This window comes from Pituophis catenifer, unplaced genomic scaffold (assembly GCF_029215685.1).
Source record: "Pituophis catenifer annectens isolate HBS135680 unplaced genomic scaffold, rPitCat1.0.hap2 SCAF_2, whole genome shotgun sequence".
Lineage (NCBI taxonomy): Eukaryota > Metazoa > Chordata > Lepidosauria > Squamata > Colubridae > Pituophis > Pituophis catenifer.
Genome location: NW_027256882.1, coordinates 289,385,716 through 289,410,046, shown reverse-complemented (window position 1 = coordinate 289,410,046; position 24,331 = coordinate 289,385,716). Strand labels below are relative to the sequence as shown.

General features: G+C 44.2%; 1 long non-coding RNA gene across 1 annotated transcript; it reads right to left on the bottom strand.

Moving 5' to 3' along the window:
* Positions 1 to 580: 580 nt before the first annotated feature.
* On the bottom strand, positions 581 to 14,217 carry LOC139311549 (uncharacterized). The gene is made up of 3 exons (XR_011599947.1): positions 14,140 to 14,217; positions 1,788 to 1,856; positions 581 to 702 (listed from the first exon to the last, which is right to left on the bottom strand). It is a non-coding gene; the product is annotated as an uncharacterized lncRNA (long non-coding RNA).
* Between the last annotated feature and the right edge of the window lie 10,114 nt (positions 14,218 to 24,331).

The following is a 24,331-nucleotide window of genomic DNA, read 5'->3' as shown; positions in this document are numbered from 1 at the left end:
TGTTGCTCTTCTCTGCACTCTTTCTAGAGTTCCAATATCTTTTTTACATCGTGGCGACCAAAACTGGATGCAGTATTCCAAGTGAGGCCTTACCAAGGCATTATAAAGTGGCATTAACACTTCACGTGATGTTGATTCTATGCCTCTGCTTATGCCACCCAGGATCGTATTAGCTTTTTTGGCTGCTGCCGCACAGAGCTGGGTCATATTCAAGTGATTTTCCACCAGGACTCCAAGGTCCCACTCACAGTGCATTGAAATTACTATCAGGCTTTATAACGTTACATTAAAAGGGGGGGAAAAAAAGGCAGATTTCACAAGTATGCTCAGAGTGCTCCCAATACCGATCTCAGAATCTAACAACACCCCTAGCAAGGATGCTCACCAAGTATAAGTAAAAAATGTCCAGATGGCAACCACAACCTGATTTGATAATATCAGAATAGCAGAATAACAAATTTATTGGGTCTAGTCACCTGGTGGCTCACTTTATGACCGTCACAACTTATCACTGTAATTTTCAGGCTGTAAGTCGAGATATATACTACTGTATACTTTTTAGAGTTCTCATTATTTTTAATGTTTTATGCCATCTTCACCCTGCTGGCTACCACTTTAATGAGGCAGTGGTGACCATGCCCTGGAGTTGACTTTGTTCGTTTTGCTTTGTTGAGGGAAGCAGTAGGGAGGTTTTGCCTCTCTCTGTGTATGAGAGAGAGGGGGGGGGGGAGAGAGAGAGAGAGAGAGAGAGAGAGAGAGAGAGAGAGAGAGAGAGAGAGAGAGAGAGAGAGAGAGAGAGAGAGAGAGAGCAGAATAAAACAATATAAGAGTCATTGAAGAATTTGCAGCAGTTTAATGATAATTGCCTCCTTAATTTTTTTAATGTTTTTTTTTAGTTTCTAAAATTTAAACCCTAACATTTTAATGTTTTTGTGTTTTATATGTCAATGTTTTATTGTATTCATCCCAGAATCTCTCCGTGAAGGTGACACAGAATTCAGAACTGTGAAAAATAGCCAGCCAGGGGAGAGAGAGAGAGAGAGAGAGAGAGAGAGAGAGAGAGAGAGGGAGGGAGGGAGGGAGGGAGGGAGGGAGGGGAGGGAGGGAGGGAGGGAGAGAGAGAGAGAGAGAGGGAACTGATAGACAGACAGACAGATAGAGGTAGAGAGGTAGAGTGATAGAGAGGTAGAGAGGTGATGGATGGATGGATGGATGGATGGATGGATGGATGGATGGATGGATGGATGGACGGACAGGCACACAGACAGACAGATGAAAGATAGTGATAAAGAGATAGATAGATAGATAGATAGATAGATAGATAGATAGATAGATAGATAGACAGACAGACAGACAGACAGACAGACAGACAGACAGACAGACAGACAGACGAGAGAGAAGGAGAGGCACGCAAGCAGGCATTCGGGCAGGCATATGGACAGATAGACAGATGGAGAGATGAAGAAAGAGAGTGAAAGAGGGAGAGGGAGAAAGAGAGAGGGGGGAGAGAGGGAGGGATAGAGAGGGAGGGAGGGAGGGAGAGAGAGGGGAGAGAGAGAGAGAGAGAGAGGAGAGAGAGAGATTCAGAGAGAAATATCAACCCACAGGATAAAGGAAGAATTCGCTGCAATGTTTCACCTGGGAATTGGAATCCGATGAAATAACACAAGCCTTCTTTCCACTTTCCGCTCTGAAATTTTGGAGGTGATACATTCAAGCCCAGGTTTCATTCTGATAAAGAGCTCCTTTCATATTTATGATTGAAAGAAAACAATGTAGCTACTTACCCCTCCATCCAGGGCATTCAGTTAGCCACAAAAGGCTGGTTGTGTTTTCCTCGCAGATGGACAGGCGCCCTTTGGATGAAATATTAACAAAAGGAACATCATTACAATGTTTTCTAGAGGGGGGGGGAACCCAGCTCTCTAAGCAGGGTGGAGGTGATCCATTACAGCTTTTATGCATGTCTGGAAAAAAGGTCAGGAATCAGCAAATGCTGAACTACAGAAAAACAAAAAGTTAGGCCAAGATCTGGGTCTTTTATTTTCCCTGACGGATTGCACAATATTCCATTTATTATCCTTTACGTAAATAGTCCACATTAATGTGAGTGGTTAGATCAGCTGGGAGGGAGCAGGAAGAAGGGGAAAAAAGGGGGAAAAAATTATAAAACGCTGTGGATCGAATCCCATTTTAGAATTTGGAGTTTCAAAGGTTGTGGTGTCCAACGGGATTCAGCATGCCTTGGAGAAGATATCGAAACTGGGAAAATGATGGGAGGTAATCTTACAAGGTTGCATGGGAAACCGGAGAATTCCAGGTTTTAGTTCTCTCTAAGTTAGAAAAATTAGGGGTGACTACATGAAATACTACTATAACTACAAGGAGATGGGTATCAGGAACTTCACTGAACCTACAGAATAGAATATAATAAGAGTTGGAAGGGACCGTGGAGGTCTTCTAGTCCAACCCCCTGCCCAGGCAGGAAACCCTACACCACTTCAGACAAATGGTTATCCAACATCTTCTTAAAAATTTCCAGTGTTAGGGCATTCACAACTTCTGCAGGTAAGTTGTTCCACTGGTTAATTGTTCTAACTGTCAGGAAATTTCTCCTTAGTTCTAAGTTGCTTCTTTCCTTGATTAGTTTTCACCCATTGCTTCTTGTCCTGCCCTCAGATGCTTTGGAGAAGAGCTAGACTCCCAATTCTTTGTGGCAGCCCCTGAGATTTTGGAAGACTGCTATCATGTCTCCCCTAGTCCTTCTCTTCATCAAACTAGACATACACAGCTCCCGCAACCGTTCTTCATATGTTTTACCCTCCAGTCTCCTCATCATCTTTGTTGCTCTTCTCTGCACTCTTCCTAGAGTCTCCACATCTTTTTTACATCGTGGCGACCAAAATGGTACTTGTGCATTTGAATCAACCTTAGGAAGTCACCAGTGAAGGAAGCGGTTACATTTGATGGGATCAAATGATGGGATTCTACATTTAGGCAAGAAAAACCAAATGCACAGGTACAGTATAGGTGGTACCCTCGCTAAATAGTAGTAATAGTGACAGGGATCTTGAAGTCCTAGTGGACAACCATTTAAATATGAGCCAGCCATGTGCAGCAGCTGCCAGAAAAGCCAACACAGTTCTAGGCTGCATAAACAGAGGGATAGAATCAAGATCACATGAAGTGTTAATATCACTTGATTATGTTTTGGTAAGGCCACACTTGGAATACTGCATTCAGTTTTGGTCGCCACAATGTAAAAAGGACATTGAGATTCTAGAAAGAGTGCAGAGAAGAGCAACAAAGATAATCAGGGGACTGGAGGCTAAAACATATGAAGAACGGTTGCAGGAACTTGGTATCTCTAGTTTAATGAAAAGTAGGACTAGGGGAGACATGATAGCAGTCTTCCAATATTTCAGGGGCTGCCAGAAAGAAGAGGGAGTCAAGCTATTCTCCAAAGCACCCAAGGACAGGACAAGAAACAATGGGTGGAGATTAATCAAGGAGAGAAGCAACTTAGAACTAAGGAGAAATTTCCTGACAGTTAGAACAATTAATCGGTGGAACGACTTGCCTCCAGAAGTTGTGAATGCTCCAACACTGGAAGTTTTTAAGAAGATGTTGGCTAACCATTTGTCTGAAGTGGTGTAGGGTTTCCTGCCTGGGCAGGGGGTTGGACTAGAAGACCTCCAAGGTCCCTTCCAACTCTGTTATTCTATTCTATTCTATTCTATTCTATTCTGTTCTGTTCTGTTCTGTTCTGTTCTGTTCTGTTCTGTTCTATTCTATTCTATTCTATTCTATTCTATTCTATTCTATTCTACTCTACTTACTCTACTCTACTCTTTTCTTCTCTTTTCTTCTCTTTTCTTCTATTTTATTGTACTCCACTCCACTCCACTCCACTCCACTCCACTCCACTCCACTCCACTCCACTCCACTCTCTATTCTATTCTATTCTATTCTATTCTATTCTATTCTATTCTATTCTATTCTATTCTATTCTATTCTATTCTATTCTATTCTATTCCTAACAAAAATCAAGGCTGGATTGGTCTGAGTTCCTTTGCATGCTTTCTACTTTCCCAGGGCCCAAATATCTTTTCTTAAAAACTTAGTGTTCTCTTCTGCTTCCCCTAAATCCACCCAGCTTTCCATAATATTTCAGCAAAACCTAGAAAAACCCATGAGTTTTCCTTTGGCTATACCAATACCATTAATCCTTTGATCTCTTCCCGGATTTTCTCACACACCCCATAGGAACACAAAACAAAAGCACCTGCGCCTTTTCTTTATTTCCAAAGTCTTAATCCTTTTTGGTTTTTTTTTTTTTAAATAGGAGGGATGTAATTTTAAAAACTGTATTTGTTTATTTATGTTTTTTAAAAAAATAGCAACATCTTTGGTTTGGGCTGCAAAGAAAAAGTTTGGAGGCCAAAAGAGGCATCAATCACACCCGGAAGAGAGGTGGATGAGAAAAGGGACAAGAAAGCTTTTATTATAGGATTAAAAAAAAAAAAAAGATTCTAAAAGCACCGTTTATCGGGCAGCCAAGAAACATGGCCAAACAGCATGAAATGTTTATGCAGGCCTGCAGAAATTGGCTGTTTCCCCCCACCACCACCCCATTTCTGTCTGGCCCTAATTTACTGTTCTAATCAGCAGACTTATTTTCTGCCTTCTTAGAGGCTCCCACCCTCCTTACGGGTGGGAGTAAATCAAGAGCAGATCTAGCCCTTTGGCTTCCCCCGTATGAAACACTATACATAAAATGAGTTACTGCAAATAAGGCTAAGCTTAGCGTTATAAAGCTGTCACCTCCGGGACTTGCTTTCCTAATAGGCCGACACCCTTCCTTGTTATCGCGTGCAGTATTTTATTTTTCCGTTCATTCTTTATTTATTTATTTATTTATTTATTTATTTATTTATTTATTTATTTATTTATTTATTTATTTATTTATTGGTTCGATTTATATGCCACCCTTCTCCGGAGACTCAGGGCGGCTTATAATGCGTTAAGCAATAGCCTTCATACTTTTGTATATACCTGCTTAGTAGGGCTTTCGGCCCCCCCTAAGCGGTGTTCTTTTTTATACAAAGTCAGCTTATTGCCCCCACAATCCGGGTCCTCATTTTACCTACCTCGGAAGGATGGAAGGCTGAGTCAACCTTAAGCCTGGTGAGAATTGAACTCGCAGTAATTGCAGGCAGCTGGCAGCTAAGTGCTACTTAACAGCACTTTAGTCCGCTGCACCACCAAGGCTCTTTATGTATACTATATGTAACTAACATAGTTACTTTGCATTTTAATTTAACTTATGTTCTCTCTTTTAAAATAATGTTCAGGCTCATTACAGATTGGAATGTGGGAATAGCTTTTCACATTCCCTAAACTGAAAAGATAAGCTGCCTGGAGGCTATCTCCATATATATATAAAAAAATTGTTAATACAAATTTATCTCTTTTGTGAACTCTAAACAACCCTTTTTCCTTACAACGTATGCCCCTTCTGACGTCAGACTTCATTTTAAAGAACATGCATGATATTATGGGATGCAAATATGTAACATGTTTGACTACATGTCACTGATTTCCTATGCAAAGGGGAGGTGGGGTTTACTTTTATCCTGTCCAACCAACTTTCCTCTTCAATTTTCTTTGTTGTGTTAACGGTAAAAAAAAAAAAAAGGAACGTAAGATCGGTCTTGAGGTTCTCTCTTTTTCTAAATAATAAATAAGAAATCCATGTCATGTGCCCCTCAGTTGGAAGAAGAGAATGCTTAGCCCATAACCACAGACCCATAATCATGACTGCAACAGTTTTCCAAAATGTTCGAAACACCCCTATTTTTAGAAATGGTCCATTCCGGTTGCAAATAGCTTTTGTTTTCTCACTAATAAGAGTGCATGCAGCATTCCGCTCGCGTCAGTTATTTGGTGTTTTCTGTAGCGGCATTTGAATTTGAGTTTCGGTCATTTTGACCGCAGATCTTTGTTAAATGTATTTTTTTTTATAATGTCGGGTCCAGGTTTTCCCCCAAAAAGAGTGCGATTTGGTGATCCAAACGTCGAAGAAACTGTTCTAAAATGATATGGAGAAGCAGAGCATGATCTGAGTGAAGTGGAATCGGATTGTGACGAAAATTTTGTAATGGATGATGAGGAATCCTGCCACTGCCGCCATTTCTGACATCAGCAATGATGAAGCTCCCAGTGAAATTGATGACCAGGTACAATCTATGTCGTACAATACCTTATGCCACCAGACCCAAACTTTTGGGCTTAGACAACTTAGAACTTTGCCGTCTTCGGTCTGACCTCAGCGTAGTACATAAAATCATCTGCTACAATGTCCTACCAGCCAATGAATACTTCAGCTTCAACCAAAACAATACAAGAGCACACAATAGATACAAACTCATGGTCAACCGATCCAAACTAGACTGCAGAAAATACGACTTCAGCAACAGAGTGGTCAATGCCTGGAATGCACTACCTATCTCTGTGGTTTCTTCCCCAAACCCCCAAAACTTTAACCTTAGACTGTCTACTGTTGACCTCATCCCATTCCTAAGAGGTCTGTAAGGGGCATGCATAAGCGCACCAGCGTGCCTTCCGTCCCCGTCCTAATGTTTTCTTTTATTCGTTTTTATTCCTTTTTTGGCTCATACATGCTTTATACATCAATTTTTAGATCCAACCATGAAAATATTGAATGTCTTTTTGCTACTGAGGTCATTATGACTGTAATAGCATAGCTGAAATAGGACGTCTGTGGTTAACTGTTAGTAAGATCTTGTAAGCCTTTGGAAACTTTTCCAGGGCTGCTTTGGCTATCCCTATAAATAAAGTCATGTACGGTAAAGGTAAAGGTTTCCCTTGCGCATATGTCCTCGTTGTTCCTGACTCTAGGGGGAGGTGCTCATCTCTGTTTCAGAGCCGAAGAGCCAGCGCTGTCAGAAGACGTCTCCGTGGTCATGTGGCATGACTCAACGCCAAAGGCGCATAGAACGCTGTTACCTTCCCACCAAAGGTGGTCCCTATTTTTGCATTTTGCATTATTTTCATATGCTTTCGAACTGCTAGGTTGGCAGAAGCTGGGACAAGTAACGGGAGCTCACCCCATTTCGCGGCACTAGGGATTCAAACCGCTGAACTGCCGATCTTTCGATTGACAAGCTCAGTGTCTTAGCCACTGAGCCACCACATCCCTATTGAGCCACTGCATCCCTATAAAGTCATGTATACCTTGTTGTGATCCTGGCCCCGTTGGCTGATTTATCTTCGCGTGCTGAGTCGGAGGATGATATGGAGGAGGAGGAAGCTGTCACGAGCTATGTGCCAGAGGGGCCGTCTTCACTGGTGAGTCAGCAAGAACTGACAGTTGCTGACGTGCCTCTGGACCCCAGCCAAATTGAGGAGGAAACAGAGGCCAGTAACAACGAGGGGGAGCCCCTATTGGATGCAAGAGAGAGACGTAGGAGATGCCGTAGAGAACAGCTATTGCTATGTCCCAAGAGGTGTGGTCAGGAGACGTAGGGCCACACCCTACAAAGTATAAAAGGGGTGTGACTGGGCTGGAAAGGCGTGGTAAACAATTTGTTGGCGTTTTGGATGCAGTGGAGTTACAACTGTTAGTTTGGAGTTTTTTGACAAGAGTCTGCATTCCTGCATTAGCCTGCTGGCCATCTGCCAAGACCTTTGGAACTTTGCCCGGTAACTATTGGACTGATATACGCTTTGGAAGAGAACTATTTATTAAAGGGCCAGCTTCAGTCTCTCTAGCCTGTGTTTGTTACTGCCGGGCTATTTGAACCTCTGCAAGGCAACTCGTGGGAGGGGACAGAACATACCCTCCCCAAAAAAAACACACTTCCCAATATCCAGGAGTTGAATTTGGCAACGCCGCTGTTCCCTCCGCAATGATAAATCCATTGGTAACACATCGGTTCTCCAATCCTTTGTTCGGTTCAACATTCACTTGTTTAGTGACCATTCAAACAGACAACGACATTGAAAAAAGTGACTTGCAACCCTCTTTCACACTTACAAACGTTGCAGCATCCACATGGTCACGTGATCAATACTCAGATGCTTGGCAACTGGCATGTACTTATTCCTGTTCTGGGGTTCTATCTTATTGTGTTAGATTTTTTCTCTTTTCATCCAAACAGACCAGTTTAATCTATCGGTTAAGGCACCAAGTTAGAAACTAAGGGACTGTGAGTTCTAGTTCTGCCTGAGACATCAAAGCTTGCTGGGTGACTTTAGGCCAATCATCAGGATGCTATGAGTTCTAGTCCCCTCTTAGGCATGAAAATTGATTGGGTGACTTTGGGCCAATCACCAGGAGATGAAGAATTCTAGTTCTGCCTTAGGCATGAAAACTGACTGGGTGACTTTGGGCCAGTCTCTCTCCCTCTCTCTTCCTCTCTCTCCCTCTCCCTCCCTCCCTCTCTTTTTCTCTCTCTCCCTGGCACACCTCACAGTGTTGTTGTTGTTATGGGGAGAATGGGCGTAGTACAGAGGTGGGCTTCAGCAGGTTCTGACCGGTTCTGGAGAATCGGTAGCGGAAATTTTGAGTAGTTTGGAGAACTGGTAGTAAAAATTCTGACTGGCCCCTCCCCCATCTGTCCATCAGACAGCTGGGACTGTCTCCCAAGTCCCAGCTGACTGGGAGGAAATGGGGATTTTGCAGTATCCTTCACCTGAAGTGGGGTGGGAATGGGGATTTTGCAGTATCCTTCCCCTGGATTGAGGAGGGAATGGAGATTTTACAGTATCCTTCCCCTCCTACGCCCACCAAGCCACAACCATCAAACCATGCCACGCCCACCAAGCCACACCCACAGAACCAGTAGTAAAAATGTTTGAAACCCACCACTGGCGTAGTAAGGAGTATTAGATATGTTCGCCACCTTGAGTTGCTTTTAAAATTAATAAAAGTGGGAAATAAACAAACAAAACTTTTTTTTCTACTTTGAAAACTAGAAACTAGACTTCCATGGACCATTCCTGTCCTTTCCGAGTAAAAATTGGTTTTCTTGTCACCTGGTCATTCCAGTAAGTTCTAGAGCAGGGGGTCTCCAACCTTGGCAACTTGTGGACTTCAACTCCCAGAATTCCTCAGCCAGCTTTGCTCTGGGAACTCTGGGAGTTGAAGTCCACAAGTAAGTTGCCAAAAGAGCTCACAATGCTCCATGGAGGTCCAACTTTTAAAAGGAAACATGGAAAAATGAATTTCTTTCTCCGTTTTGAGTATATTCTCCAGATTTTCTATTAACTTATAGAAGCTCCTAGGTTTCTAGTCTTTTCTTAGCATTCACCCTGCCATAGATTTTACTGTGGCAATCTTGCACAATCTTCTTCCCCAGCAATTTATGAGGATATGCTTGCTTGGATCCTCCCGACTTCTTGATTTGGAGGGGGGAAAGGCCACAGATAATATTTCCTCCCGATGTCTCGTCTCTGGGACTTAATTGAAATATATAAATCTGCAGGGTGGAATCTGTAGCAGGGCGAGTTGTCCAGTGAAAGAAATACGTCCATCTACACTTGCTGCCATTTTGTAATAAAAGTTGGAACAAGTGAATCTTATGCTCCTTTCAGTTAATCCTAATGTTTCGGTGAAGAACCAGTTTGGTTTATTGGTTGAGGAACCAGGATAGAAAGCAGGAGACCATGAGTTCTAGTCCTTAGACATCAGAGGTGGGTTCTAACCGGCTTTACTACCGGTTCTCTTCATGTGTGCGCTTCACGCTTGCTTCACTCGCATGTGCGCCAAACTTGCGCTTTGCGCAAGCACGTTGCAAATCTGCCCAGCTGAGGTGTGGCTGAAAAAAGAAGAAATATAAGGTCGAAATAACTTGGGGGCGGGCGGCAGGGCCCAGCTCCCGAAGAAAGAGAATCGGTTTGGTGACATAATAGCGTCACCGCTACCGGCTCGGCCGAACCGGGCCGAACCGGGAGCAACCCACCACTGTTAGACATGAAAGCTAGCTGGATGGCTTTTGGCCAATTACCAGGAGACCATAAGTTCTAGTCCTGCCTTAGACATGAAAGCCAGCTGGGTGACCTTGGGCCAATTACCTGGAGACTGTGAGTTCTAGTCCTCCCTTAGACATGAAAACCAGCTGAGTGATTTTGAGTCAACAAGGAGATTGTGAATTTTTGGATTGGCAGAAGGAAATTCTCGTTAGGCCACACACAATTACGTAGCTTTTGTTATCCGCTGACATTTGAAATTGCATCAAGCTTAAAATTCCACTCAATATAGTAGAATCTAATGGGTTTTTTTGAATTAAGCAATATCTTAGAGGGCTCCCCCCTCATGTCTTCTGATCATAGAAAGTGAAGCTTTGGATGGTACACTGTTGCTGTTGTCACTGTTGCTCTGTAGTTCCCTTCTTCTTCTTCTTCTTCTTCTTCTTCTTCTTCTTCTTCTTCTTCTTCTTCTTCTTCTTCTTCCTCTTCCTCTTCCTCTTCCTCTTCCTCTTCCTCTTCCTCTTCCTCTTCTTCTTCTCATCGTCGTACTCCCCCTCCTTCCCCTCCCCTTTCTACTTCCAACTTCCAACTTACTTCCAACTTCCAAAAATCTGGTTCTTTCAGCTATAGGCATTTTCAGTGTCTCTCTGTCTCTACATAAGTGGCCATGGTTAAGTGGGAGATTTAATCTGCCCTTTTACTACCTGCTCCTTTATAAATGTTTAACACCTCGCATTCATTTGAGTTCCATAACAAAACATCTGTATTTTTTAAAAAATATATATATGCTAAACTAATCAATCAAAGCACACCATTGCATTCAAGACACAATCTCCACATTCTCAATTATAGAAATATGTTGTTGTTGTTGTTGTTTAATGGAGAGATGGCTCAAAGAGTTTTGGTGTCTGAAAAAACTGGGTCATGAGAGTTTGGGCTAAATAAAGACCTGAGAGTCTTGGTAAGCATATGAGAAGAACCAGGAGCATCTGTTGATAGCAGAGGGAGGTAAAAATAAGTCAAGAAGTCATGTAAAACTGCGTGATCAAAGCTCCTCTGCTTTTTATAGGCACCTCACATCCTCTTGACTATCAAAGCATCTTGGTGCACTTGGTGCACTTGGTATAGCAGACTATTTCCTTGCTGATGGAAGGTCATTTTTAAGAAGGAGAAAACTATGTTTGCGTTAGCAAAGTCAGTGGGCTTCAGCTGACTGCAGAGGAGCCTTTCCATTTTCCCCATATTGAAATGGGATGGCAAAATTTCACTCCAAGTTGAACTCTCATTGAGCATTTTGCAAACTACATGCATTGGTGGTCTCCGGCTTTTCTCTTTCACAAAACGTGAATACAGAATGAAGAATAACAAGAGTTATTTATTTATTTATTCATTTATTATTTATTAGTCGTATTTCTATGCCGCCCACTCTCCAAGGACTCTGGGCGGCTTACACCAAAGACAGTGTACTAAATAGCATATTGCCCCCAACAATCTGGGTCCTCATTTTACCCACCTCGGAAGGATGGAAGGCTGAGTCAACCTTGAGCCGGTGAGATTTGATCTGCTGATCTGCTGAACTAGCAGTCAGCTGAAGTAGCTGCAGTACTGCACCCTAACCACTGCGCCACAGAAGGGACCTTGGAGGTCTTCTAATCCAATCGCAGCACCGCAAGCAAGCAGACGGAATGGGCTGGTGGCCGGCTGTGCAGGCTCTTAGGTATGGATTATTTTTTGGGTAGGGATTATATTAGGTGCACACATTAAAAAAGAAACATGCTAGGTCTTATTTTTGGGATAGGGCTTATTTTGGGGAAAACGCGGTAGATGTTTGACTCTCACTTTTTCATTTATTTCCACCTGGAGGGCTTTTCAGATTGTTGGCTATCTTGGAACACAATGATGTTTGGACTTGAAGACCTCCAAAGTCCCTTCCAACTCTATTATCCTATGTTCTAGGATGGTGAGGATAGACTTATCAGATTTTAGCATCTTTTTGATGCTGTTTTTTTCCCCCCTCGGGTATCATTGGTGACAGGCATGGTTAAATTATACAGCACATCATTAAAACATAGAATTATATTCTGCAAGCTGTTGTGATAGCTACTAATTGGAACAGCTTTAAAGGGGTACTAAATAAATCTAGAAGAGAAAGCTATCAGGAGCAATTAGTCAGGATGGCTTTGTAATTTATCCTAGAGCAGAGATAGTGCAGTTGCAATTCCTGGGAACACCGTGGCAAGAAATGTTTGCGGTCATATTCTTGTGAAAGATATCCAGAAATATCAGGTTGGTGAATATTAGACAACGATGCTCATCTTTCTTAAATCTTGCTAATGCATGTTTTCTAAACCATCAAAAGAACAATTAGCTGCAGATTTCCCTCCAATAAACCCCTTCTTTCACAAATGGAACAATTATCTCCCTCCTTCCCCCTCCCTCCCTCCTTCCTTCCTTCCCTCCCTCCTTCCCTCCTTCCCTCCTTCCTCTCTCCCTTCCCTTCCCCTGTCATCCCCTTCTTTCTTTCTTTCTCTTTCTTTCTTTCTTTCTTTCTTTCTTTCTTTCTTTCTTTCTTTCTTTCTTTCTCTTTCTTTCTCCCTCCCTTCCTCCCTCCCCCTCCCTTCCTTCCTTCCTCCCACCCTCCCTCCTTCCCTCCCCCTTCCTTCCTTCCTTCCTATTTTCTTTCTTTCTTTCTTTCTTTCTTTCTTTCTTTCTTTCTTTCTTTCTTTCTTTCTTTCTTTCTTTCTTTCTTTCTCCCTTCCTTCCTTCCTCCCCCTCCCTCCCACCGTTCCTCTCTCCATCCCCTTCCTGCCTGCATCCATCCCTCTCCCGCCTTCCTTCATTTATTCCTTATTCCTTCCCTTTTTTGTTTATTGTTTCCTTCCTTTCTCCCACCCTCCCTCCCTCCCTTCCTTTCTTTCTTCCCACCCTTCTTTCCTTCCTCCCACCCTTCCTCTCTCCCTCCCCTCTCCTTCCTGCCTGCCTCCATTCCTCCCCTCCCTTCTTTTCTTCCTTATTCCTTCCCTCTTTTGTTTCTTCTTTCCTTCCTTCCTCCCTCCCTCCCCCTCTGCTTCTTTCTCTCCCTCCCTCCCTCCCTCCCCTCAAATTCTTTCCCATGGTGGTTTAAGAAGTAAGATTTAGCCTTCTTTCTTGCCCCTGATCTGCTTGGTGGAGCAATTCGGAAGATATTCTTTCCCTGGTATATTTTATTGTCTCCGTGCTTCATTTTGAGATGGGAAAAAAAAAATCAGGGAACAAGTGGATCAAAGCTGAATGCATGGCAGCCTCCAGCCTCACTCGGGCTGAAGAAAAGCACCCCAAAGAGCAAAGAGGAGCAGGCAAATTGGATTTTACACTCCAGAACATATTCACTAAGGGGTTTCTCAAGCAGATAATCATTAGCAGCACTTCACTGATTTGCAACCTTCCCAGACATTGTAGCTGTCTCCTCTGCTTCATTTTCGAAAGCAGAGTGATGCTTTCTCCTTCTTTGTAAGAAGATCCATTCAGAATCTCTTGCTGTTCCAGAAGCCAGAAGAGTCCAATTTTTTTCCCAATCAACTCAAGAACAAAAAGAACCAGTGGTAGTAGAAGAACAGAGAAAAACCATTCCCTTTTTGATCACCCTGAGATCAACTTCCTAACCATTGTTTCAGTGGTATTATCATAGGGGTCCGAAATAATTCATTTTTTCCCTCTGAATATACATCATTATGTATATTTCAGCAGTCCGTATAATATGTTGGAAAGCAAAGTTGATTAGAGGTCTGGGGGCTAAAACATATGAAGAAAGATTCTAGGAATTGAGCATGTTTAGTCTAGGGCAGGGGGTCTGCAACCTTAAAACACTCAAAGAGCCATTCGGACCCATTTCCCACAGAAAAGAAAACACCGGGAGCCACAAAACCTGGGTGGGCGTGGCCATCTCAATGTCACTCACTTCCATCGGTCACATGACACCCCCCCCCAGCCATGCCTACCCAGCCGGTCATTAGGACAGAGAACCGGTTGTTAAAAAACACCAGGAATTTTTGATAACTCTCCCTCCCTCCCCTCCCTCCACACACTCTCTCCCTCCCTCTCCCCCCTCTCCCTGCATCTCTCTGTCTCTGCCCCAGCCGCTTCTCCATCCCCTGCCATCGCTCTTACCTTCTCAAGCCAGGCGAGGAGTGACTGGGAGGGGAGGCCGAGGGGCGGGGCCAGTCAGTGGTTGGATCTAGGAAATAGTCTGCTATACCAACTGCACCAAGTGCACCAAGATGCTTTGATAGCCAAGAGGATGTGAGCAGAGATCACACAGTTTTACATGACTTCGTGACTTATTTTTACCTCCCTCTGCTATCAACAGATGCTCCTGGTTCTTCTCATATGCTTACCAGGACTCTCAGATCTTTATTTAGCCCAAACTCTCATGACCCAGTTTTTCAGACACCAAAACTCTCTGAGCCATCTCTCCATTAAAAAAAAAAACCAACATATTTCTATAATTGAGAATGTGAAGATTCTGCTTATCTTGAATGCAAAATGGTGTGTGTTGATTGATTAGTTTAGCATACTTTAAAAAAAATACAGATGTTTTATTATGGAACGCAAATAAATCAGAGGTGTTAGACATTTAAAAAGGAACAGGTAGTAAAAGGGCAGATTAAGTCTCCCACTTAACCGTGGCCACTTATGTAAAGACAGAGAGACATTAAAAACGCCAACAGGTGAAAGTCCTAGGATTTTAGTAGGGAAGAAGTTGGGGGGGGGGAGGGGAGGAGGAGGAGGAGGAGGAGGAGGAGGAGGAGGAGGAGGAGGAGAAGAGGAAGAGGAAGAGGAAGAGGAAGAGGAAGAAGAAGAAGAAGAAGAAGAAGAAGAAGAAGAAGAAGAAGAAGAAGAAGAAGAAGAAGAAGAAGAAGAAGAAGAAGAAGAAGAAGAAGAAGAAGAAGAAGAAGAAGAAGAAGAAACAACTAGATAACTTCATCAGTGGTAGAAGGCTGTGGGCTTTGTTCTCTATTTATTTACCAGTGACTTACCCTATCAGTGTTCTTACTCATGTAGAAGTAGAATTTAGGAAGGTTTAATGTTTTGACAGGGCAGCTGAAGCCACAGTCAAAATATTTGTTGTGTGAGTCAACCTCTAGCTATAAAATGCAAAATCTAGGTAGTTTTCTCCCACCCCCCACCCCCAAAACCAACCCGGATAAATGACTTGAGAGATGAGCAGAGCAATTTCCTCAAAATTGTTTTGACACAGAATTAAAAATAAATAAATTCTAGGAGCTTCCAGCCGAGAGGCAGCTTCTTCCCAAACTAAATTATGTTTTCGGCTTTCTTCTCCCGAGCTTGGGAAAGCTGTAGCTTTACCAATATTGTTCTGCTTTGTGTTCCTGAAGTCTTATTAGTAGCAGGAAATGGAAGTTGAATTTTTTTTTATTTTTTTTTATTTTTTTTTAAAAAAAGGTGTTTTGAAGTGAGCCAAAAAAGCAGAAATAGATATTTCGGTCTTTTTCTGCTATGAAGAACTACATGAGTTATTGACCTCAGAAACGAAATTACATTTTTTAATAAGTACAGAATGCATAGCAGTAGATCACTGAACTGGTGCCATTTTCTCCCCCTTATAAAGCAGGTAGGAAGAGCACATTAGAACAGAACAGAATAACAGAGTTGGAAGGGACCTTGGAGGTCTTCTAGTCCAACCCCCTGCTCAATTAGGAGACCCTATACCAGTGATGGCTAACCTTTTTGGTGCCAAGTGCCCAAAGAGCATACGTGCGTGCGTGAATGCATGTGCGTGTGCCCAAACCCCCCCAAATGCAATGCGAGCGCCGCCTGCACATGTGCCCTGCCCCCACGTATGCAGGTGCATCCCCCATGCATGAGCATGTTCTGTCCCCAACCCCACGCACACACACCAACAGACGTTCAGGAGTTAAAGACCAAACAAGCCGGCAAAATCCTTTTCCTTATGATAACGGAACTTGGCAACAACCTAGTGGCTGCCTGCCAAGAGTTTATTATTCACAAAGAGGAGAGATAACTTCTCCCCACTTCTGATACATCAAAGGAAAGCAGCTCAATAATTACAATCAAGTTCAGAGATAATCCAGTCTTAAAGCAAAAGTCCGGCAATGCAGAATGGCGTGGAAGCTTTCAGCTTTGTTCGTCACAAGGTTTGACTGGCCACCACACTCCCTTTTATACCCTGTGGGGTGTGGTCCAGTGACTCAGCCTAATCTCAGGCACGTCCTTTCTTCTGTTGCGCGCGCTTATCTCTGCGACGCTGGCGTGGATCCAGCCAAGACTCATTACCCTCATCACTGTCCATCTGTGGCTGCGTGGACGTGCTTGGCCCTGGCCCTATCTCTTGCCCTTCAGCGGACACCGAAGGCATTGCCAGAGAGGAGGGTCCTGGAGAGGGAGGCCTTGCCAACTCCTCCCCTTCACTCTCGGAGTCCTCTCCTGACTATGACAAAGGCTCCGGTAACAGAGCCACAACAGTGCATCCTCTGTGCACGTGCCCCGGGCCCTTCTATGCCCCTTTTTGGCCTTCAGGTTGGTGCAGGAGACTTTCCAGGCCAAAACAGGGCATGGAGGGGCCGCCCCCCACACCCCGTTTTGGGTCTGGCCTGCAAAGCCTCCTACACCCCACACGCATGCATCCTGCTCCCCATGCATGTGCGACAGAGACCTAAAGACCAGCTGACCAGTAGGAGGGGCGCGCGCATGCGTGGTGGAGCGTGGCTGGGGTGACGGCTGGCATGCCCACAGAGAGGGTTCTGCGGTCACCTGTGGCACGTGTGCTATAGGTTCGCCATCACGGCCTTATACCATTCCAGAGAAGTGGCTATCCAATCTCTTCTTTAAAACCTTCAGTGCACCCACAACTTTTGGAGGCCCGTTGTTCTGCTGATTAATTGTTCTAATGGTCGGGATTTTTTTCCCCCTTAGTTCTAGGTCAGTGATGGCTAACCTTTTTGCCCTCACGTGCCAAAAGCGGGGAGAGTGGGGGGGATTGCACGTGCAAGTGCCCACACCCATTATTCAATGCGCCCCATCCCCCCATGCATGCATGCGTGACGCCCCCCCCCGCTCTCCCCCCACTTTTGGCACGTGATGGCCCTGTAGGCCAGGTAGGCCCATTTTTTTGCCCTCCCCATGCTCCAGAGGCTTTCTAGGAGCCTGATACCCTCCCCAGGCTCCAGAGGCTTTCTAGGTCCGCCTGATATGCCAGTTGCATCCCTTTCTAGATCGGGACTCCCTATGCACAGTCACTCAGATACTCATCACTTCCCGCCTGGACTACTGCAATGCTCTCTACATGGGGCTCCCCTTGGGGTGCACCCGGAGGCTCCAGTTGGTCCAGAATGCGGCCGCGCAGGGGATTATGGGAGCGACAGGGTGCTCCCATGTGACACCTCTCCTGCGCGAGCTGCACTGGCTCCCGGTGGTCTTCCGGGTGCGCTTCAAGGTGTTGGTTACCACCTTTAGAGCGCTCCATGGCTTAGGACCTGGTTATTTACGGGACCGCCTTCTGCCACCAATTGCCTCCCACCGGCCAGTTCGCTCCCAAAGGGAGGGCCTTCTCAGGGTGCCGTCGGCCAGACAATGTCGGCTGGCGACCCCCAGGGGGAGAGCCTTCTCTGTGGCGGCACCTGCCTTCTGGAACGACTTACCCCCAGAGATACGCACAATACCAGATCTCCGGACTTTTCGTCGGGCCCTGAAAACACATCTATTTCATCTAGCCAGGCTGGCTTGACCCCATCCTTGTGGTTTTAATTTGTAATTGGTTTTAACTGGGTTGTTTTAAATTGATGGCCAAAATTATTTAATGTCTTTTAAACTGCTTTTAAATTTTATATGTTGTGTTTTACCGTGGCTGTTCACCGCCCTGAGTCCTGTTGGAGAAGGGCGGTATACACATTAAATAAATAAATAAAAATAAATAAATAAAAACAGCCTTCCCCAACCCCCAGAGGCCCTCCAGAGGCCCAGAAACAGCCCATTTCCCGACTTCCAGTGGGTCCGGAAGGCCTGAAAATCAGCTGGCCAGCGCACACATGCGTGCTGGACTGAGGTAGGGCAATGCTCGCATGCCCACCGATATGGCTCTGTGTGCCACCTGTGGCATCCGTGCCATAGGTTCGCCATCACGGTTCTAGGTTGTTCTTTCCTTGATTGGTTTCCATCGGTTGCTTCTTGTTTTGTCTGCAGGTACTTTGGAGAATAGGTGGACTTCCTCCTCTTTGTGGCAGCACCTTAGATATTAGACCCTTTTAGAGTTCAAAAAAGAATTCAAAATTCTTGTCTTGCCCTCTGGTGCTTTGGAAAATAAGCTGGCCCTCTCTTCTTTTTTTATTTATTTATTTTTTATTTATTTCGTCAAGCATGTATTAGATAATAGATACAAGTGTAAACATAATTATGAATACATGAAATGGATACGAATAAATGGGGACATTAGGACAGGGTCGGTAGGCAGGCTGGTGCACTTACGCATGCCCCTTACAGACCTCTTAGGAATGGGTGAGGTCTACAGTAGACAGTCTAAGGTTAAAGTTTTGGGGATTTGGGGAAGAAACCACAGAGTCAGGTAGCGCATTCCAGGCATTGACCACTCTGGTACTGAAGTCGTATTTTCTGCAGTCAAGTTTGGATCGGTTTACCTTGAGTTTGTATCTATTGTGTGCTTTGTATTGTTTTGGTTGAAGCTGAAGTAGTTATTGACAGGTAGGACATTATAGCAGATTATTTTATGTATTACACTTAGGTCAGATTGAAGATGGCAAAGTTCTAATTTGTCTAAGCCCAAAATTTCAAGTCTGGTGGCATAAGGTATTTTGTTGCAAGCAGAGGAGTGGAGGACTCTTTTCATGAATTATCTCTGGACTCGTTCTATTGTATTAATGTCCAATATGCAGTGTGGGTTCCAGACAGATGAGCTGTATTCGAGAATTGGTCTGGCAAGGGTTTTGTATGCTCTAGTTTTCAGTTCAATATTTCTGGAGAAGAAGCTATGCAAGATTAGGTTAACAACTCTTCATGTTTTTTTTTTAGCAATGCTGTTACAGTGAGATCTGGCACTTAGATAATTTGAGATGAGTACTCCAAGGTCTTTGACAGAGTGAGGGTAATCTGTTAGGTCATATCTGCCTAGCTTGTATTTTGTGTTCTGATTTTTTTTGCCAATGTGCGAGACAGAGCATTTGTTGGTTGAGATTTGGAGTTGCCACATGTTTGACCATTCTGACACATAGTCAAAGTCTTTTTGTAAAGTAGCAGCATTGTCAGTGGTGTTGAATAGCTTTACATCATCAGCAAAGAGAACGCAGTTGCTTCTAATATGATTGCAAAGGTCATTTATATAAAGTATAAAGAGTGTGGGTCCTAAAACACTACCTTGGGGGACACCACTGTTAACAGGTGCAGGGTTAGATAAGGCCTTCCCTATTTTGACTACTTATTGCCTTTTTGATAGGAATGCAGCTATCCATTTATGCAGGAATCCGGAATGCCATAAGATTTTAGTTTTTGAAGTAGTTTGTCGTGTACCACTGAATCGAAGGCTCTACAGAAGTCTATGTAAATTGCGTCTATTGATTTGCCTTGGTCGAGTTTCATATGTTTTGTAGCGGTCCCTCAAATACTGGAACACTGCTATCATAACTCCCCTAGTCCTTCTTTTCATTAGACTAGACAAACCCAATTCCTTCAACCCTTAAACTCCAGTCATCATTGTTGCTTTTTTCTGCACTCTTTCTAGAGTCTCAACATCTTTTCTACACTGTGGTGACCAAATCTGGATGCATTATTGTAAATGTGGTCTTACCAAGGCATTATAAAGTGGTATTGACACTTCATGTGATCTGTATTCTATCCCTTTGTTAATGCAGTTTAGGATTGCATTGGCTTTTTTTTGGCTGCTGCCACACAGTGCTGGCCCATAGTTAAGTCATTGTCCACTAGGACTCCAAGATCCCTCTCACAGTTACTACTATTGAGCCAGGTATCACGTATGCTGTACCTGTGCATTTGTTTTTTCTTGCCTAGGTGTAAAACCTTTCTTTTCTCTACCTTGATTTTCATACTAGTCATACTTCAAATAGGACGAGTGGTGCAGTGGCCTAGAGGTGGAGCTCTCTCACTTCACAATCAGGAGGCTCTGAGTTCGATCCTAGGTAGAGGCAGATATTCCTCTCTCTGGCACAATGAGAATATATCTGCATTGGCGACAGGAAGGGCATCCGGCCAGAGGTGGGATTCACTTACTTTCCCTACCGGTTCGCAAATGTGAGCACGCGGGCGCAAATGTGACTTTCTTTGCACATGCGCATGGCCTTCCATGCATGTGCAATGCTCGTGCTTTATGTCCGAGCAGATGGGCGGAGCCTCCCACAGTCACCAGAACCAGCTGAATCACACCTCTGCATCCCACCTAGTAAACACTCAGCTCCATTCAGTTGCCCTGACTCCACCCCGATGCAAGGGATTACGGGGTCATTAAAAGACACGCACACAAAAATACTTTTAAAAGGACAGGTGTGATTTCTTTTCTAACTCTTGTCAGTTTTCTTCTGGAACTAAATGTAGCCTTTGATTTTCATCTGTAGCTCCAAACTATTTTAAAATATTAGAGCTCTGGATCAGATTCACCTTCTTCACACAAAATGATGCTTCTTACCTTATTTTTTTTTTTTTAATTTGATTTATATGCCGCCCTTCTCCGGAGACTCAGGGCGGCTTACAGTGCGTTAAGCAATAGCCTTCATACTTTTGTATATTTATACAAAGTCAGCTTATTGCCCCCACAAACTGGGTCCTCAATTTACCTATCTTAGAAAGGATGGAAGGCTGAGTCAACCTTGAGCCTGGCGAGATTCGATCTTACTTTAATTGCAGACAGCTGGTGTTAAATTACAGTGCTTCTGTCTGTTGAGCTAAACCAGGCTTATTCCCATAAGGGGGGTGGAGGGCAGGGACCTTGAAGCTATGGTGTAATGGTGGAATACTATCTTTAAAAAAAAAAAAGAATAATTTTGCTGGTTCTCTTTATGCTTCCTAGTCCGAGAAAGAGTTCACCTCTTCAGGAACATAGTAACTGGGTCACCGCAATTTTATTTTTCTATAGAAATCCAATTAAATAGTTATTCATTTATAGAAAGACACAAAGGGCCAGGTTGAGAATAGATCATCCTGGGGAAAAAAAACCTATGTGGTTATTATGAGTTAGCACTATCAATAGCAATAACACTTAGACTTATATACCGCTTCACAGTGTTTTTACAGCCCTTTCTAAGCGGTTTTACAGAGTCAGCCTGTTGCCCCCAACAATCTGGGCCCTCATTTTACCCACCACGGAAGGATGGAGGCAGAGATGGGGCCAGGGGCATCTGGGAGCGATGCGTGAACTCCGGAGCCTCCAGAGTTGGACAGCAGAGAGGCAGAGGAACAGGAGGATCCTGTTCCTAGTGCATGCATGCACAGAGCTGCCAGAAGGCAAGAGCAGCTAAAGCAAAAAGGACGACTCAGGAGTAAGGCCAGGAGATGATTGACCCCTCCCATAAGGCTTAAAAGAGCAGCAAAGGCTCTTGGGCTCTTTGTAGGAAAGCAGCATTGCTAAATCTGTTTCCAGTCGGCATCTCTTGTTTCTGAACTTCGTGGGGCTTTGCCAACAAAGGCCTTTGGCAGGGTGCCAAAGAAGATAAAGGTTTGTGATAAGCCCGAAGGACTTTTTCTGAAGGAGTTGTTTTGGAATTAATTTGGACTAAGATGGGAATGAAGTAATTCTCAGCTGTTATAATAAAATAGCTTTGTTTGAGACTAATTGTGTCTTGTAAAGACTAAGTGAGTCTAGGTCACAACACTGTTAGTTTGTCTTTCATATCCTGGGAATTAATATTGTTGTCATCAGCATTCTTTTAATAGCAGGATGATATAAATATGCTGATAGGTACTTCTTCCCTTAATATGGAATGCACTTTAAAATACAGATCACACTAAGAATAATACAGTGCTGACTTGGAAAGGGTTTTTGCTTCGACACACAGATTTTTGTCTCTTGTCCTCCCGGATGCCTTATTTCCACATGAACTGAACACTTGCACATTTCACGGGCTAATATCTAGACTGAGCCACTACATGTTTCCTATTACACACTCCTCTGAATGTGCTGACACAATTTTCAGGTCAAATGTGGCCTTGAAAACGTATGCTCTTGATAAAAACTTTGCTTTTTCACCCCCAAAAATATTAGGCAAAGTTGCATTCTCAAAGTTGCAAACAAAACATTGCAAACAAAATGTTATGGCCCCCTCAGAGCCCAGTTCAGAGGAAGAGGAGGAACTTGGACTGTCCAACAGGGAAGGCATGCCAGGGGCTGAGGACAATGCTGTCCCAGGTCCCTCAGACTGTCAGACTTGGAAGCCATCTTTTACATCTGGGCCTTCAGGCCTGTCACATTTTCTACTGTGGGAAAATGGGAGGGGGGATTGCATAGAGTATGGGTGATATGTAGTCAAAATAACATTCCTTTCTCAGAGAGTCAAGGACGCATTGCCCTGGCACCTGGAGTCAGATGACTGGAAAATGTCTCCAGTTTGGATGGTGGATTATTGGACCAGGTGATGGACATGTGGGTGCAGGGGAAGGGACTTGAACTTTCACTTGGGTGGGGAAAACCTGGAAACTTTCAGATTTGGGTTTTCCCAGATGTGCCAATATGACATTTCTAATAAAAAGGAACTTTGAGGAAACTCAAGCCTCGGAGTTTTCTTTCATTGGGGGTGTTACTTGGAACCCTGACACAGACAGAGAGCTACCTGCACAGACATAGGGGAGGATCAATCCATTTGCATAGAGCTAGAAGGGACCTTGGAGGTCTTCTAGTCCAACCCCCTGCTCAAGCATTTCGGATAAGTGACTGTCCAGTCTCTTCCTGAAAACCTCCAGTGATGAAGCATCCACAACTTCTGAGGGCAACTTCTGTTCCACTGGTTAATTGTCCTCATTGTTAGGACGTTTCTCCTTAATTCACCTACTGACCGGTAGTTTTGCTGATAGGCAGTGGACTCTCTTCTGATGAGGAACAGCTGCCTACTCCACTCAGTCCAAGGGCAAGGAGACCAGAGCGGAGGCAAATCCAGAAAAGGTCTGCAAGGCTACTCAGGAGGAGGTCACTTCAACCCTCTTCATAAGGAACACCTGGAGTGGAGCAACTAAAGGAGGAGCCGTGGGGAGTTGGTCCTTGCCAGGAACAATTGTTCGCTTTGGCTTACACTCAGAGGTGGGATACACATAATTGCCTACTGGTTCGCCCAGTGCTGAAAATGTGAGTGTATCCACCTTCCGGGCATGCTCCCAGCCTCAAAAACATGCCTAAATAGGACAGCATAGAGCCAAGGTAGGTGGGCAGGTCCACTGGCGATTTCCGCTACCGGTTCACCTGAACTGATCCGAATCGGCTGAATACCACCTCTGCTTACACTCCCCTGGCTTTGACTCATGCCTGTGACTGTTTGCCTTGCTTCACTTGGAAGATTGGCCTTCCCCTTTTGTCTTGGACCTGGCCCTTCTCTTGCGGACTGCTTTTGGCCTTTGCTTCCCTCTGCCTTTGGAGCTGCTTCTTGCCTGGAACCTATTCTTTGTCCTGAGGACTGCCCTTGTCTTGGGCCTGGATTCTGCCTTGTGTACTGGACTTGGGACCCTGGACCTTGCCCCGTGAGTGTGTTCTTACGCAGCGGGCTTTCTTTGTGTTACTGGGATTGTGTTTGGGAGACGGAGGGTGGCTGCCTTCAATGGAGTAGCTTGCCTTCAGAAATCACAGGAGGTTTTTAAGAAGAAACTAGGCAGCCACTTATCTGAAATAGTATAGGTTCTCCTGCTTGAGCAGGGAGGCTGGACTAGAAGATCTCCAAGGTCCCTTCCTATTCTATTCTATTCTATTCTATTCTATTCTATTCTATTCTATTCTATTCCATTCCATTCCATTCCATTCCATTCCATTCCATTCCATTCCACTCCACTCCACTCCACTCTCTATTTCACTCTCTATTCCATGCCACTCTACTTTTTATTCCACTGCACTCTCTATTCCACTCCATTTTCTATTCCACTCCACTCCACTCCATTCTCTCTTCTCTTCTCTTCTCTTCTCTTCTCTTCTCTTCTCTTCTCTTCTCTTCTCTTCTCTTCTCTTCTCTTCTCTTCTCTTCTCTTCTCTTCTCCTCCACTCCACTCCACTCCACTCCACTCCACTCCACTCCACTCCACTCTCCATTCCACTCCCTATTCCATGCCACTCCACTTTCTATTCCATGCCACTCTCTATTCCACTCCATTTTCTAATCCACTCCAC